Source organism: Malaya genurostris, chromosome 3 (genome assembly GCF_030247185.1).
Source record: "Malaya genurostris strain Urasoe2022 chromosome 3, Malgen_1.1, whole genome shotgun sequence".
In the NCBI taxonomy this organism is placed as follows: Eukaryota; Metazoa; Arthropoda; class Insecta; order Diptera; family Culicidae; genus Malaya; species Malaya genurostris.
This window is the reverse complement of record NC_080572.1, coordinates 43,376,055-43,391,521: the sequence shown is the minus strand read 5'-3', so window position 1 is coordinate 43,391,521 and position 15,467 is coordinate 43,376,055. Positions and strand designations below refer to the sequence as shown.

At 37.0% G+C, this 15,467-nt stretch overlaps 1 protein-coding gene and 1 pseudogene across 2 annotated transcripts in view; one reads left to right on the top strand and one right to left on the bottom strand.

Annotated features, from left to right (window-relative positions):
- The window catches only part of LOC131437736 (protein unzipped), a 168,171-nt gene that overhangs the window by 26,079 nt on the left and 126,625 nt on the right, over positions 1-15,467 (top strand). The window lies entirely within an intron of this gene.
- On the bottom strand, positions 6,529-6,654 carry LOC131439699 (U4 spliceosomal RNA; annotated as a pseudogene).

Below are 15,467 nucleotides of genomic sequence, written 5' to 3'. Positions count from 1 at the left end.
TTTTGATCTGACTATTTTTTTTCGATGAAGAACTCAAAAATATTCAACACGTATTTTTTTATTTCAATCTGGTACGTGGAATTTTCGAGATATGATTTTTTCAAGTTTCGCGTTTACAAAAAAAAGCCTTTCGAATACGGGCTTAACTTGTCGACACATGTCACGCTACTGATCAAATACTAACTTTGACAGTTTATTGCTAGCAACGTTCCAGTTAAGATTGCGGCGTAAAAATGAATTTAAAAATCAAAAAAATTCGTTGAGTCGAATTTCTTCTTCCCTTTTCTGTTGGAAAAAGGCCCTTTTTCCATCATATCTCGAAAATTCCACGTACCATATTGAAATGAAAAAATACATGTCGAATATTTTTGAATTCTTTCTCGAGAAAAAATAGTTAGATGAAAAAAGGGTGGCTGATTTTGCGTGGAATGCCCTATATACATTATATATGGCAAAAAAGCATATTATTCTTACTTTAGCCTTATTTTTTATGAGGGCCTAAGCATATGCATTGTTTATGAGATGAATTATGTAGCTGATTCCAAACTAGAGCATGAAAATAAATTTTAAATTGTTTTAGTCCTTCCACTTCCATGAGTTCAACCAAAGCTATAAGACAAAGACATCATATTAACAAGATATCCAGCTCTCACATTTCCATTTTTTGACATGATATGTTGAATGTTATGCCGTGCGACGGTGTTGTTGAACTCAAGATTAATTTCGCACCAAGCTGACAGGGTCTATATAAGATCATGTACAAAATAAATGTTTTTTATTTAATGGAATTTATAATAGCAAATCGCTTGATAAAAACAGTGTTTAGATGAAATAATGAATTCAGACATACTCATACGATATTCGAAATGTACATTTATTCCACTCTTCTTGAGGTATCCCCAAAACATGGTTTTGGAAAGCTTCAACAGCTTCTTCACGAGTATTGAATCACTCTCCAAGCAGTTTATTCTTCACGGAGGGAAACAAATAGAAGTCGTCTGGTACCAAGTCAGGACTATACGGCGGGTAGCCCATCAATTCGACGTTTTTTGGGTGCTCAAATATTCGGTTGTATAAGCCGAGGTGTGAAAGCTTGAATTATCTTAATGAAAAATGATTTTGCGTCTTGCGTTTGTTTTTCTTATTCCACGAAAAACTTCTGGCAAACAAATAGTGATATACCAATTAGAATTGACGGTCTTACGATACTCTGAAGCAACGGTATGCGATATGTCCGTTTTTACCGAAGCTTCGGGTGCGAACAGCTTTTGTTGGATATGATTCTTCTTAGAGCACCCAAACAGTCGATTGCTGTTTAGTTTCGGTCGCACATGAGTAAATCCATCTTCCGTCACCTGTGTACATGTTATACACCAAATTTTAAGGATAACGATTGATTTTTTCAGCATTTATTTGTACCAATCGACAGTCTTTTTTGAGCGATTTTCAAATTATGTGGGATCCACCGTGATAAAAATTTTATTCACGGTTAAGTGTTCATGCAAAATAACATATAAGCTTTCGACACGAATGCCCAAGGCTGCCTCCATTTCACGGTACGTTACATGACGATCTTACATTATCAGATTTTTTACAGCATCGACTGATTTTGGACGACCACAGATTTTGAATTCGTCGATAAGTGAACTACGATCACGATTGAATTCGTTATACCAGTTTTTTACAGTCGCATAGGATGGTGCTATACTGCCAAAAGTCGAACTATGTGGATGGAAGCACTCTTGTCTCGTTAATTCACGACGAAAATCGAAATAAATAATTGTACGAAAATGTTCACGATACAATTCCATTTTTTTTGCAGAGGTAAAATTTACAAATCACTGTAAACAAAACAAATAGCGCTCAAATGACAAAATGTTCTGAAGATGATAATTGTTAAAAATATCAAACTTTATTATGGAAACGTCAAATCCACCGGGCAACACTTAGTGCCTAAAGACATAAATAACAACTTACGTAGTGGTCAGGACATTTATATGACTAGTACTACAATCCTAACACTTCGAATCCTTTCATATCAGGACTCGATCACATGACTACTCGCTTGGCTTCAGTGTTTTATGTTCTGAATCACCGACCTAGACTCCGAGAAAATTTCACATTCGAGTACAATGTGGTCTGCTAGAAACTAGTTTATATATGATCGATGTTTTTTCGTCTACCTAAAGGACAGTATTTGTGTTCTTGAAATTCTGACAAGCAAATTCAACTTATGATGTTCGCATTTTCAGTACTAACCGGATGCCAAAAAAAACTCCAGTGCAAAAGAAAACAAATCGTAAAAATTCAGCATCCTTAAACGGTAACCGCGTGCCTTCGCCCACCATTCGCATGTCGCGATTGAGAACGGGTGCGGCTTTTCGAAGCTAACCGAAAACCACAGCACAACCAAACCAAACTCCTAGCCTCATCATCAATGCAATGAGTGGCGGGAGAACTTAGCACTGATTAATATTGACTCGTTTTTTCGGGTCGTTCAAGCTCAAAGTTTTATGATTTGAACAGTTCGACGGATTTACCATTTTTCGATCACCCGTACCCACACAGAACTGATTCAAGATTGCATTAAAGGTTTTTTGTTTGGTATTTACGTTTTATTCACTGACGATTGTGGACAAGGCGTTGGAATGGTGGCAGGAAGGTGGTTTAAATTTGCTTTAACGAAAATAATTTTACTTATCACAACGACGTACGACTTCTTCGTGCGGTGAGGCCACACGGCAGCCAACGATTCAAGAATTTCCAATTCTGGCACTAAACTGTGAAACGAGCGTTCAACCGTTGCGGTGGCTTATGACATCATCATCGTGTTACCGGTTTTGCATCGGTTAACCAGTTGGCGCATAATTTTGCCGTTGGCACGTTGGACTGGGAGGAAAAAAGTGCGAACGTTGAAAAAGTCGTTGGGAATTATCGGCAAGAAGCATAAACAGCGTCCCGTAAATTCGAGTGAAGGAGAGCAATTTCAAATTTGCAATGTTCGCTGTGAAAACAGAGTAGAAAAATGAATGTTGAAGAGGAGGATTAAGTAACAAACCCTGGGACTAAGGGAAACAATTGAATAAGGAAAAAATGGCAACAAAATGAACATTACTCAAGCGAATGTTTGTTCGTGCTCCGGTCTGCGAATACTTAGAGTGCGCAGTTTTTTGCACATTTTCGACCACCGTTTCTTCCGCCAATTTTCACCGTCTGTTGTGTGGTTGAAAATTATAACCAAAGAATACAACAAATTGGCATAATATTAGGTCATAAACCTTCGGTGTTGCACAGTCGGACAAAATGGTCGAATCAGGTTGAATAATTGTAACTTTAACTTATTCCATAAATGCACAAAGGGCAGGAAGGCAAATTATAATTGCAATACTCGACCGTTGCTTTATTCGTGGTCAGAAATACCATTGAATAAATTTTGTCCCTGTGGTTAGAGAACTGAGTCCATTGTGTTTCCGCGTTGGAATGTGTGTGTGATTAATTGTGGCGAAAAGCTTCTTGAGATAATTACAATTTTTAAGTGCTGCTCGCTGCAGATAATGATCGCTAATAGTCACCACCATCCGATGTTGAGGTGAATGTGAGAGTAAATAAATATACGTATATAGAAAAAGCATCTAAGGCGATCGCCCGAGAGTGCTTCCAGAAAAGAAACGTTCGTATTTTGAGCAGTCCGAGATTTTTCATGTTCCCATAGACTGCCCATACTCGCATATCAGTCCCATATCGATTTTCGCCAATATTGAGTTAGCTTGAGGAATGCAATCCATCCTCAATATACTCTCAGAAATTTGAATAAAAGTTGAGGGTTTATTCTGTAAAATGTGAAAAAAATATCAACTTATGTCTGTCCCATATGCAAGTACCCGCATATCAGTCCCATTCAGTGCAAATTTCAATAATTTCATTTGTTGCAATATTGGAATAGCAAAGGTGTATTACCGATATTTCATGTAATAATACCACAATTTAGCATTAGGTAGCACAATAAATCAAAAAAATTGAAAATAAAATTTTAATCGTCTTTTTCTCGATATGCCGATTTTCCATATGGGACTGATATGCAAGTATGGGCAGTAGATGATAATCTGTTAAGCAATATGCAATGAGTGAAGAAACATTTAACATGATTTTTCAATCATATTCAATACATGTAGAAAATGAATAAATGGTGAACGAATTTTCCAAAGCTATCAGCAATCTTTGAAACCCTTCCAGAGAAACAATTTTGGTTGGCAAATTGCACCATTAAAAGTCTACAAATTCCTTTCAACCCAAGCAGCAAAGGGTAAAGATAGACGCTCGAGACCAGAGGGTGATTAAATCTGTCACAGAAATATCCAGACTAATTAATCAAACCAACGAACGTGTCACTTTTCGTCAGCGGTTATGGTTCCTAGACGATGATATGTACCGATTTAAAGTGTTTAAAGTGTAGGGATAGAAGCTACTGGGCTGTAAATTATATGTTATTTGGATTTATTTGGCACTTAAAATGAAATGATAACAATTGCTATTGATACAATAATAAGGCGGTATATAATACGAATTCACGAATTTTATGTTTCACATGATCCAGTCACGAGACCGGGACCTCATTTCTGTCTATTCGGCGTACATAACGAAACTCACCAACGAAGGTGAAGGTGAAACAAACAAGTTTCAATCATATTTTATTGGACCAATTTAGGCGGCCGTGATAAAACCGACAAACGACGACCTCCGGCAACGTACGACCGTACTATCGGTTCTTTGTAACGACCTGTGCACCGGTTGTAGTAGTAGTAGTAGTAGCGATACATTACAGTTGTTCCTACTCGTGACTGAACTAGAGTCTACTTCAACATTTTCAACACGCTATGTCCAGATTCAGACGAAGCTGGCGAATTCGTACGAGTACTGATGCGGAAGATTCTCCATACCCTAGACCCTCAGGAGGAGGGTCTAGAGAGACCTTCGAAACAGAATGTAATCAAGTTGTTTGGTATTATAATCATTTATACCATGTTGTTCCAATCACTCGTCTCTCAGGATGCCATTGTTTAGAAAAAGGGAAATAAAATGGCTTTTTTGGTAATATTTTTACTTATAACATAATTTGCTCGATTCCGATGTAAACATATTTGTTTTGTGATAGTGTTTCGCATTTTGTTTTCGTTGTTGAAATGAAACCTAACAGAATAGTATAAAAATGTCTGACGGCGATCACATGTTCTGTAACGAGACTAAAACTTGTTCTAATGTTTTTCCATTATAGTAACCCTCATGTTAGAGGTTGTGACAATTGGTTAAACATTTAGCTGCTATTAATTAGCACCTGTAAACTATCATTTTGCGGTATTACCTCTCAGTACCTTCACGCAGTCCATATAAGCTTGTACAGTCATATCGAGTACCCTTTTGCCGTTCTCATTAAGAAAGGCTATACAACCACTGTAAAACCAGATTTTTAAACGGAAGCCCGGAAGGTACTCGCCCTTATTCTGAATAACGACGTATTGATTTTTCGATCGAATGTGGTTCGATCGAATCATAGCTACCTTTGATTTTGCTAGCGTTATTGGGAATACGAATGAAATACGAGCGAAAAAACGATACAACGTTATTCAGAATAAGGGCGACTGTGTCGTATGTCACTCAATTTTCTCGAAGATAGTTGGGCCAATTTTCACAAACTTATTCGAATGAAATGTCATCTGGTCACATACAAAATGCCAGAGTTTTATTTGAATTGGATATCCGGTTCCTGAATTACAGGGTGATATTTTAAAAAAAATTACCCGCTTTTTTCGGAAAAGGCTAAAATGTTTTTTACAAACTCCATTGAGAATGCCTGAATTTCATTTAGATTCGAGTTTTGGAACCGTAATTATATGATGATTTGCGTAAAATTTTCAAATTTAACCTACATTCGTTCATTGTAACATTGTAACAAAAGTGCATTTGTATTTATTTGATACATACCATCGCAACGAACTGAATTCGCACCAAAAACAGCAGGATAAGATTTTTATCAAACTGGTACAATTTTTATTTCACTTTCTATTTAGGTAGGATTTGATACAGGGGGATAAACTCTGAGGTCTGTAAATGAACTAAATGTATTAAATACAGAAGAATGCAGCATATTTTCAAATAGAATTATATGTGATCGTCATATGTTCGTTTCATGGAAAATCACATCAATTCGACCTTCTACCTCTCTCTTCCCTTGTTAGGTACATATACTAGATAAGAGTATTACCTGTAATCATCAGAAAGTTTAAATAATCTTCAAAATCGATCAATTTCACCAAAGTTTCTCCGGCTGGAGACTCTTGCTACTCCTTCTCCTCGTATGGATTAACTTCTTTCAAATTGCAATTGCAATAGCCTGGGACAAGGTTGTATGGAAAAAATCGAAAAGTTTTATTTTCCGGCTTCACCAGCTGACTTTGAGATTATTGGTGTCTTCGACAATGTTTTAGTTAAACTCAAATCCAATAACTCTATCGAAGACATAAACTCTATATCTCACATTGCTATTGATGTGGTGACGTCAAAGAATTCTGTCGAAAAGTTATTTTCATTTTTTTTAACTAGCAATAATCGCACCTCGGTTGTACCTCATTGGTTACGATATCGCCACTGCGTAAAGCTAAGTTATTTGCATTGATTTGTGAAAATAGAGCATGAGCCAAAAACGCAATGCGAAATAATTACTATTTTTCTTAAAATTTAAATTGAAATTGGGATTTGTATCAATTTGATACAAAAAACCGATTCTAGTTAAAAGAGCTTTTTGAAAAGTAATCATGTTAAGAAAAACGAATTCCATAAAATTGGCTCAACAATATCTTTAATTCATCGATCTTGTTAGTTGATGACCAAATAAACTCACCTCAGTTTTAACCAGTCTCCATTTTTCGGAAACAGCAGAGCTGTTTTACATAAACTTACATTTAAATTCAAGTTTCTATAGTTCGGTAAGTGGTTGCTAAATTCTATTCAGATCCGACTTTCGTTTCGGTATTATAGCGTGATGAGTAATAGGCATGTTATCCCGTCGTTCAAAGTGATGATGAAATAAAATCTCAATTTTGTTCACGTTTTTAGTTGATGGCGAAAAGAACGGACTTTGACAAATTTGTTTTGTATATTTGAGCATGTATTCCATATAAATTCATTTGTATATGCACACAAGTTCCTGGTATAGCGAAATTCTTTATTATATGGCCAGATGCTCTTGCTGGAATGCGCCGGGTCCTCAAAACCCATTTTGGCCTTTTTAACAGCAGTTATATGAAAGTTATCTAATAATCAGATTAGGATCTACTGTAAGTCTACCCGCATACACTGGTAATGCCTTGAACTGATGGTGGCTTCACACATACATACATACATACATACATACAGTAATTCTTCGAGGATTTTAAATGCCATGAAAAGGACCGTTTGGTTTGTTAGTGTTGGCGATGAAAGGCGCTGATCACGATCATGCAGCACTCGTCCTACGTTTTCCTCGAATGCGAAGAAACAGCAGAATTTCGACGGAAATGTCTCGTGCGAAGCGAACGGCGCACAAAACAAATCCACTTATGGATGTGCATAGCCACCTTATCTACGGCGTTTCAAACCACATAGCGCGCAATTCGGTTTGATACTGATTCTTGTTTTGTGAAGGGGCCTTTATCAAATGCGAACACACACACACACAGGCCCGTACCCAGGATTTCGTTTCGGGAGGGGCCCAAAGATAAAAAATAATGTTACTGAAGATTGCTTATGCACCTAATTCTCGGTGTGCCTTTTAGGGGTGTTTTTAACAGACACTTTAAACTTTTCCACTGGAACTGTTTTTGTATTACATTTCTTTACGTTTACTGTCTTACTATTTCTGTAACATATGTCTGAGACCTTCTAAATAATTATATATCTGTTTTCTGGGTACGTGACTGCACACACATTGAAAATTTTTCCTCTGAAAATCTGAAAATAATATCATGTATATGAAACTGTCGTCGCTGTTAGGTGAAGTTAGGGGGCTTGGAAAGTAGCAAAAACTAGACATTGTTTGCTTCGACCTCCACTTATTTAAAACATACAGTCTTATCGACTCGAATTGATGCGTAACAATATTTCCAAGCAATAGGTGTAATGATATCGAAAATATTGTTTAAATCGGCAGAGCTGTAGATGTTCAAAACCAGACCACTGTTTGAACGGTTTTATTTTTCGTATTTTGAATTCGCGCTTCTACAGCAAAACTAACCTTTTTTGATGTGATGTTCATAACAAAAACAACAAGCTTATTTAAGTAATTGCTTCTTTTCTGACGCGAATTTCGTCATAAAGACCTGCATTCATTTCACTTAATTTTAACTGTGAATTGTTACCTATAATCAATATTCAGATTGAAATATTTTTTTCATTGAGTTTATGTTTAGTGGATAAATGGAATAAATTCCTTAAAACTAGCTAGTAAATTCACCTAGCATGCATGCCTTATAACCAAACTAACCGTAACTCAACCGGTCGAACTTTAATTCAAATGAATGTCTAATTATCCTATTGAATGAGAATGAATTTTATGCTAATTCACTTCCAGGACAATGAAAGATAAAAATGTCTAATCTTCATATAGTTGACGACACAAAAAAGTACGAAATTCACGAAGCAGCTTGTAGACCTGGCTATTTAATGGCTGCAAACAGTGTCCCGGTTCCGGAATTCCTTTTTTAAAAACCAATCTTGAGTCAACTGAAGGTGTGTGCAAAGTTTAATCCAAATTGGAACAAATTGATTCTGATTTTGCCATCTTTTCTGTTGTTAATTTCTGAAATTGCTCAAATGTAAACGGAATGTTGTGCTATGATTTTTAAACATTCAATTTTATGTTACAATTTCGCCTGAAACGATATTACTTAGATCTTCCGGATATTTTTGCCAACCGTCGCGGCGTCACTCCGACGCTAACATCAAACCGATCGAACGAACGGGAAATAATGAAAACGATTCTATTGAAAAATGAAGTGTCCGTTATTTCTAGCACACTCAATCTCTCACAAGAGCCTATTCAACCACGAAAGCATACTGCTGTAAAGCCACACAGCCGTTGTACGACAGCACGACGTCGGCAATGATGCCCGTGGCTGGCTGCAGTAAATCGATTCCGTTGGGATGCCTTCCTCCTGGCAAACCAACCACTAGCGGATCAATCTAATGCACACCTGACGCTAGAACGAATTGCCTCCTAGCACGGCACAGTCGGTGCACTATATGCAGCTTCCTGGTTTACCTAAAGGCTCAAACAGAATATTACGTTGCTAACGCAGCGTTGCAATCTGTTTAACTAGTTTGATTGTTAGTTCCGGTTAAACAGCCAGTAGAAACACTATGTATAACTTTAATCTCTGTAGGTTATATTTCAGCTTCCTATGATTAAAGCCTTTTAATAACAAATATATCCGTTTAGCTTATAGTATTATTTGTTTTTTACTTTTTGTTGTAGTGTCCAATATAGTCCAATTGTGCATTAACACTCGTATTACTATTTTTCGCTCGTTCTGTCTACTAGTTTACTAGATTTATGTTTGAGTTTCATATTGTTTTTCTTCGTTTACTATTTTATTGACAGAGTCTTTTAAATTGTTTTCAGTGTACGTTTACTGATGCATTTTTCCGGTTTAGCTAAAAAGTTTTTTTTACAAAGCCCGTCATAATTTCCAGAACACATATAACGCACCATCAGTGACACAGCATTCTGTTTGGGTGTTAAACTTGATAATGTTTTAGCGATTACTTGAAAAGAGAGTAAAATCTTGCATCCGTCTTCGTCACGCGTTCGTCGCAAATTCTCATATACGCCCCTCGGAAACTGAACAATTGTAAACATCCCTGGCGAGTATCGTTGGCATCTTTGGTCCGTTTTGTTCCATGTCTTTATACACCCCATAAAGCATGTACGCCCGATTTGATTTGCCCCACAGCATCCTCGGACTCACGTAGTAAATTGCCAACAGCAATGATGCCCGAGAAGTATGCAAACCAACTGCACACGTTTCCACATATAGCGACTCTGATGTTTATTGTTCTGTAGTGTTTTGCGTGATGTTTTCTTCTATCATTACTTCCCTACGTAATGCGAAATAAACAATCTTGCATTCTTCTGCATATTGGTATCGAGGATAATCTTATCCAACAAAAAACCCGCTATTTGTTGAGTTGTTCGATGATGCCTTCTTCTCGTCGCGTCCTGCGTCTGTTGGTCACGGAAAAAGCGTGAGAATGCATTCATCTAACATTTCCACATGCACTTCAACGCAAGAAAGAACAGAAACTCATTAAAGTCGTGTTAAAAGTCAAATAATGACAAACTGCCACTTAGTCAAATCAATACCGAGTGTATGGCGGTTCTCAACAGTCCCGAGAAGATATTGAATTCAACTTGAATTCCGCAGAGCAAGGCAGCCCGGGTGGGAGTGTTCTCTAATTTGATTTGCTCGCTAATGACTCCGTCCGGTCTAATTGATTACTTTTCACTCTGCGGCCGCTGTGTGCCCAAACCCCCCTAGCTTCCCGGACTGTACGGAGTGGGTGATTGTGTGTGCAAATGAAAAAAAGTTGAAGGCTGACTATTGGAGGATTATTGTTATAGTTTGAAGGGTTATTGTTGTTGTTAATGGTTTTTGTTCGGTTGAAACCGGAGTGGCGGTGGATGGTTCGGAAGGAAATAAGTCGATTGAGGTGGCGTCTCGATGGCGACGATGAAGGAGATATACGAGCTCAACCACATATGGCTGTGTAAATAAAGGAGTCTTTTCGTTCCTATGGTGCTCACCGAATCCCGTGTATTGTGGATATATGCTTCCAATGTATATCTTTTCTGACATTCGGAGAGTAAGGGCATTTTATTAGCACATTTAGTTACCTAAAAATCTACTGTACTTTTCTTTATAATTTCCGTTCACTTCCAAGTGAATTCGATCCGCTGCACCAGCTTCCTTGACCTTTTTGCATAGAAGCTCACCGCCTGCAAATTTAACCAGCTTTCAACGGCATTCTTAAGTTCTTTGTAATATTTAAAGCGTTGCCCACCGAGTCATACTTTGAAACGTAAGAGAAGGAAGTAGCCAATTGATGTAAGGTTGGAACTCTACGATGGGTGGTTGAAATGTGCATAGCTCTCGATGAGTTTTTGCAAATGAAGATTGTTTTTACCTTTCTCATATAGAAAGGCTATGCAATCACCAGTGCGGTAAAATTTCATTTTCAATCGAATAATATAAGATGAAAATGAAATTTATGGCCATTTACTGTCAGCATATCCCTTCTAATTCATTTGACTTTTGCTGCCATTTTCAAGTGAAGCTCCCAGAATTCATCGTCAGTTGAATAATCGTACCTAGTCATTTGAAGTTTTGCTTGCTCAATTTCAAGTGCCAAGTAGTCTAGCTGCTTCATTGTCTTCGCTCTTGGTAGTAAGCAATTTCGAACGAATAGAATTATAAATGAAGTAAAGTGTTAAAAATGAAAACTTAAGGAGGAAATAATTAATTTATGTGTATTCTGTGATTGATATTTCAGCTATGTGATTAGGCTTTCATCTATTTTCTTGAACCAATTCGAATGTTTACATGAACCTCATTTGAAGGCCGCTCTCACACTATTGAAAAAGATATTTTGTTACTTCAAGAGATCAACTGACGGTGGTTAAACTGAGCCTCGATTGAAGAGAAACGAGTGATGAACTGAATGCTGCTCGTTCGGGCCGTCAGCAAACTTTGTGTGTGTCAGCGAGTGAAGTTTACTGCAGTGGAGAGATCGTCAATGTGTTCCACATTCAGTTTCAATTGAATTGAATGAAATTTTACTGCACTGGCAATCACTGTGAAAACCGACTTTTTAAACCGAGGCCCGGAGGGTCATATACCATTCGACCCAGCTGGACGAACTGAGCAAATGTCTGCGTGTGTATGTAACAAAACTATGCACTTTCTTTTCTCACTCATGGCCTGCTGTTGAATTTCATCGCGATCTGACTTCCGGTTCCGGACAAGGTGGGACAAGGTTGTATGGGAAAAAGATGAAAAGGTTTATTTTCTCGCTCCACCAAACTTTTCGTTTTCCTTTTGGGTCCCATAAGCACCATGCAAAATCTTAGCTCGATCTATATATTTTCGCGCCCGAGGTTTAAAGTTTGTATGGGATTTAGTATGGAGAAATTCACTTTTAACAAAAAAAAATCGGCTGGAGATCAACCTATGAACTCTAAAAATCAGTGCATGTGATATTTTCGTAAGAAATTTAACGAGGAAGAAAACTTTAGAAGACCGCAAAACAAACCGACGTTTGTAGAAAAAGTTATTGAAGGAAAACCGGCACAAGGTCCGAACAATGGCTCATTCCTTAATATATCTAGCACCACTGCTGTTGATCCGAGTTGTTTGATGTCTTCACGATAGTTACTCAGCAGAGTTTTGGAACATCGCTTGTAACTTAAAAATAATCCTCATACTCACCTGAGAAACTTTTGTGAAGACATCAAACAACTCTAATCAACCGTTATAGCATAATAAAAGAAAGCACAATCATATTACCACCACTAGCAGCAGTGGTGCTAGATATATTAAGGTGTCCATACTAAATCCCATACAAACTTTAAACCGCGGGAGCGAAAATATAGTTTCTCCGATCGAGCTAAATTTTTCATAATGCTTATGGGACCAAAAAGGAACACGAAAAGTTTGGTGGAGCTGATATCAATATTTTGTCCCACCCTAATATGCACTCACCTTTTTCAGAGACGGCTGAACCGATTTTTACAAACCTAAATTCAAATGAATGGTCTTATGGTCCCATAGCCTGATATTGAATTTCATTTGTATAGGACTTCCGGTTCTGGAGATACAGGGTAATATGTAACATTTAGAGATGAAATGTGCACTCAATTTTCTCTGAAACGACCTAACCGGTTTTCATAATAAAATTGTAATAGTAATAGTAATAGTAATAGTAATAGTAATAGTAATAGTAATAGTAATAGTAATAGTAATAGTAATAGTAATAGTAATAGTAATAGTAATAGTAATAGTAATAGTAATAGTAATAATAATAGTAATAGTAATAGTAATAGTAATAGCAATAGTAATAGTAATAGTAATAATAATAGTAATCGCAATAGTAATAGTAATAGTAATAGTCAGTGTTGGTGATTGCCGAAAATTTCACAGAAGCTGCTATATTGCTATCTATATTGTATACAACATTTTCAATCCGGTAGAAGATGCTACAAGAACTCGAGTCTCTCAATGCATGAACCGCGAGAGAATTTTTCTACATTCCTTCGCTCCACTTCATACTCTGAGTATTTCTCGGCCCTTAAAAAAAATTGCAGTCTGATAATGATCGCCGCTGTGTGGAATTTACCAAGAGAGAATCGCAAGTTGACAATTATCGCAGAAAATCGAATCGATGATTCGACTTGATGATTCTCATACTAGGTTGCAATATTTCAAAACCCTTGTGTGGAGTATTCACATACATTTTCATAGACACAACTTATACAAAGATTATATGCACATAGTTAGAATAAGCGGCAATCCCTAGGCTTTGGATGATGAGCTACAGGGTGCGTACCCCCGCTTGGTGGATGGGGGTGGGAGTCAATTTACACTTCGCGTATTTACAAAGTCTGACCATACCGAGATCGATCGTTAGCTTATAAATTTAAAAGATGAAAATTATTGTGTTGTCTGAATCGATCACGGAGTGGACAGGACTAATAATGCTTGAAATTGACAATAGTTCATTAGGTGGTTTCGAGCATTCTTATGCCTGGAATTGGTCACCAATTTGAATTATTTTGATCCAGTTGGGATGAATATTAATATATCATATTCGTCCTGAGCTTGGTGAATTTAATTCTAAAAGGAGGACTATTGTTATCAGGAATAGGAGTAAATTGATATCCTATGAACCGTTTAAGAACTTTCAAACCTTTCCGATCCGGCTCGGTATCGGTAATGTTTACAAATTGCAATGATGACGAAACTGATTAATCAAGTGTGAATACACTCTCATATCGGGAAAGGTTTGAATGTACTTAGATTTCTCAAACTTGGACACAGATGTCACCTTCTAACTAAGAGTGTGAGATGTGTGTTTCTGGAAGAGAGCGGTTCACGTGGACCATTTCATCCAATCACACCTAGTATTTCTTCACGAAATACATGTAGTTCTTGTTTCCTGGATGCGTGCTCAACACTAGAAGGCCCAACACTTAGTTTAGACCTAGACTGCTCAAAGGCAGTCAGAATGATGGAAAGAGAGAAGGTCAATAATATAAACTGTGACAGAATAAATAAAAGCTAGTGCAGTATTCCTAAGTGCATATATCGGTAAATAAAGAATTAAAAAAGTTCACAGAATTTCACGCGGTCCTTCCATTGTTTACATATTGTGACTTTCCTGGGCAATCTAGTGTTAAATGCGCATCCTTACATTATATAATTTAACAAGCTTACTAACACCTAATTTTCTTTTATTCTTATCACGAGAAAATATCAAAATAAAAGATTATAGACAAAAACGATATGGATATACTAGGATGCTACAGGAATACCAAAAGGAAATTGAAAACAAATCAAGAGCCCCAGTGAAACGACGAAACATTGGTATGTTATTGTAATAAATCTTTTGATGACATATTAACTTTTGGTAAGTCACAATATTTCTATTTTTATTATTACTTTTATTATTATCATTATTATTATTGTTGTTGTTATTGTAATATTATAAATATTTATTTCTTTATTCTTGATAAATTATCACATTGAGATATTAACAGGTTTCTCCGGCATAATAAAAAAGCGATGCAATGGGGAAAAGGAAATGTAACGTAACTTCGACAAAGATAGAATTAATCAGAGCAGATTAGAATGGATAGTGTTAGTAGATCAAACATATCTACATCTGTTTAGGAACTTTAAAGTAATAATCGTTTGTACCGCTTCAGACATATAAGACTATTTAGGAAAGCAGGGACAAGACCGAAGCGGATACAATGCGAAATTTGCAAAGTTTCATCGACGAGGACATTTAAGACACAGAAGCAGCTGGTAGGATGACAAAATACGAATACGACAGAGACGCACGACTCAATGATTGACTGGTTACAGGGTGAAGCACACACTTCCTGCTCAAGTGACAAATTCTCTGGCGAACTTGCAATAGAAGATACTCGTATCTTTCGTTGCAAATTGATAGCCGCAAAGGAATCTGTCGCTTGGGTTACATGCTGGAGGATTTCCTCCTTCGTTACTAGTGTTCATTTGGGCACCATAGCCTAGTTCGTCTGGTATGGAAAGTGTGGATCGTTGTAACCACCCCCCTCGGCCAGAGCAGCCCATAAAGGGAAAAAAAAAAAAAAAAAAAAAAAATAGTTAGAATAAGCGGCAATAGTAAAATGACTC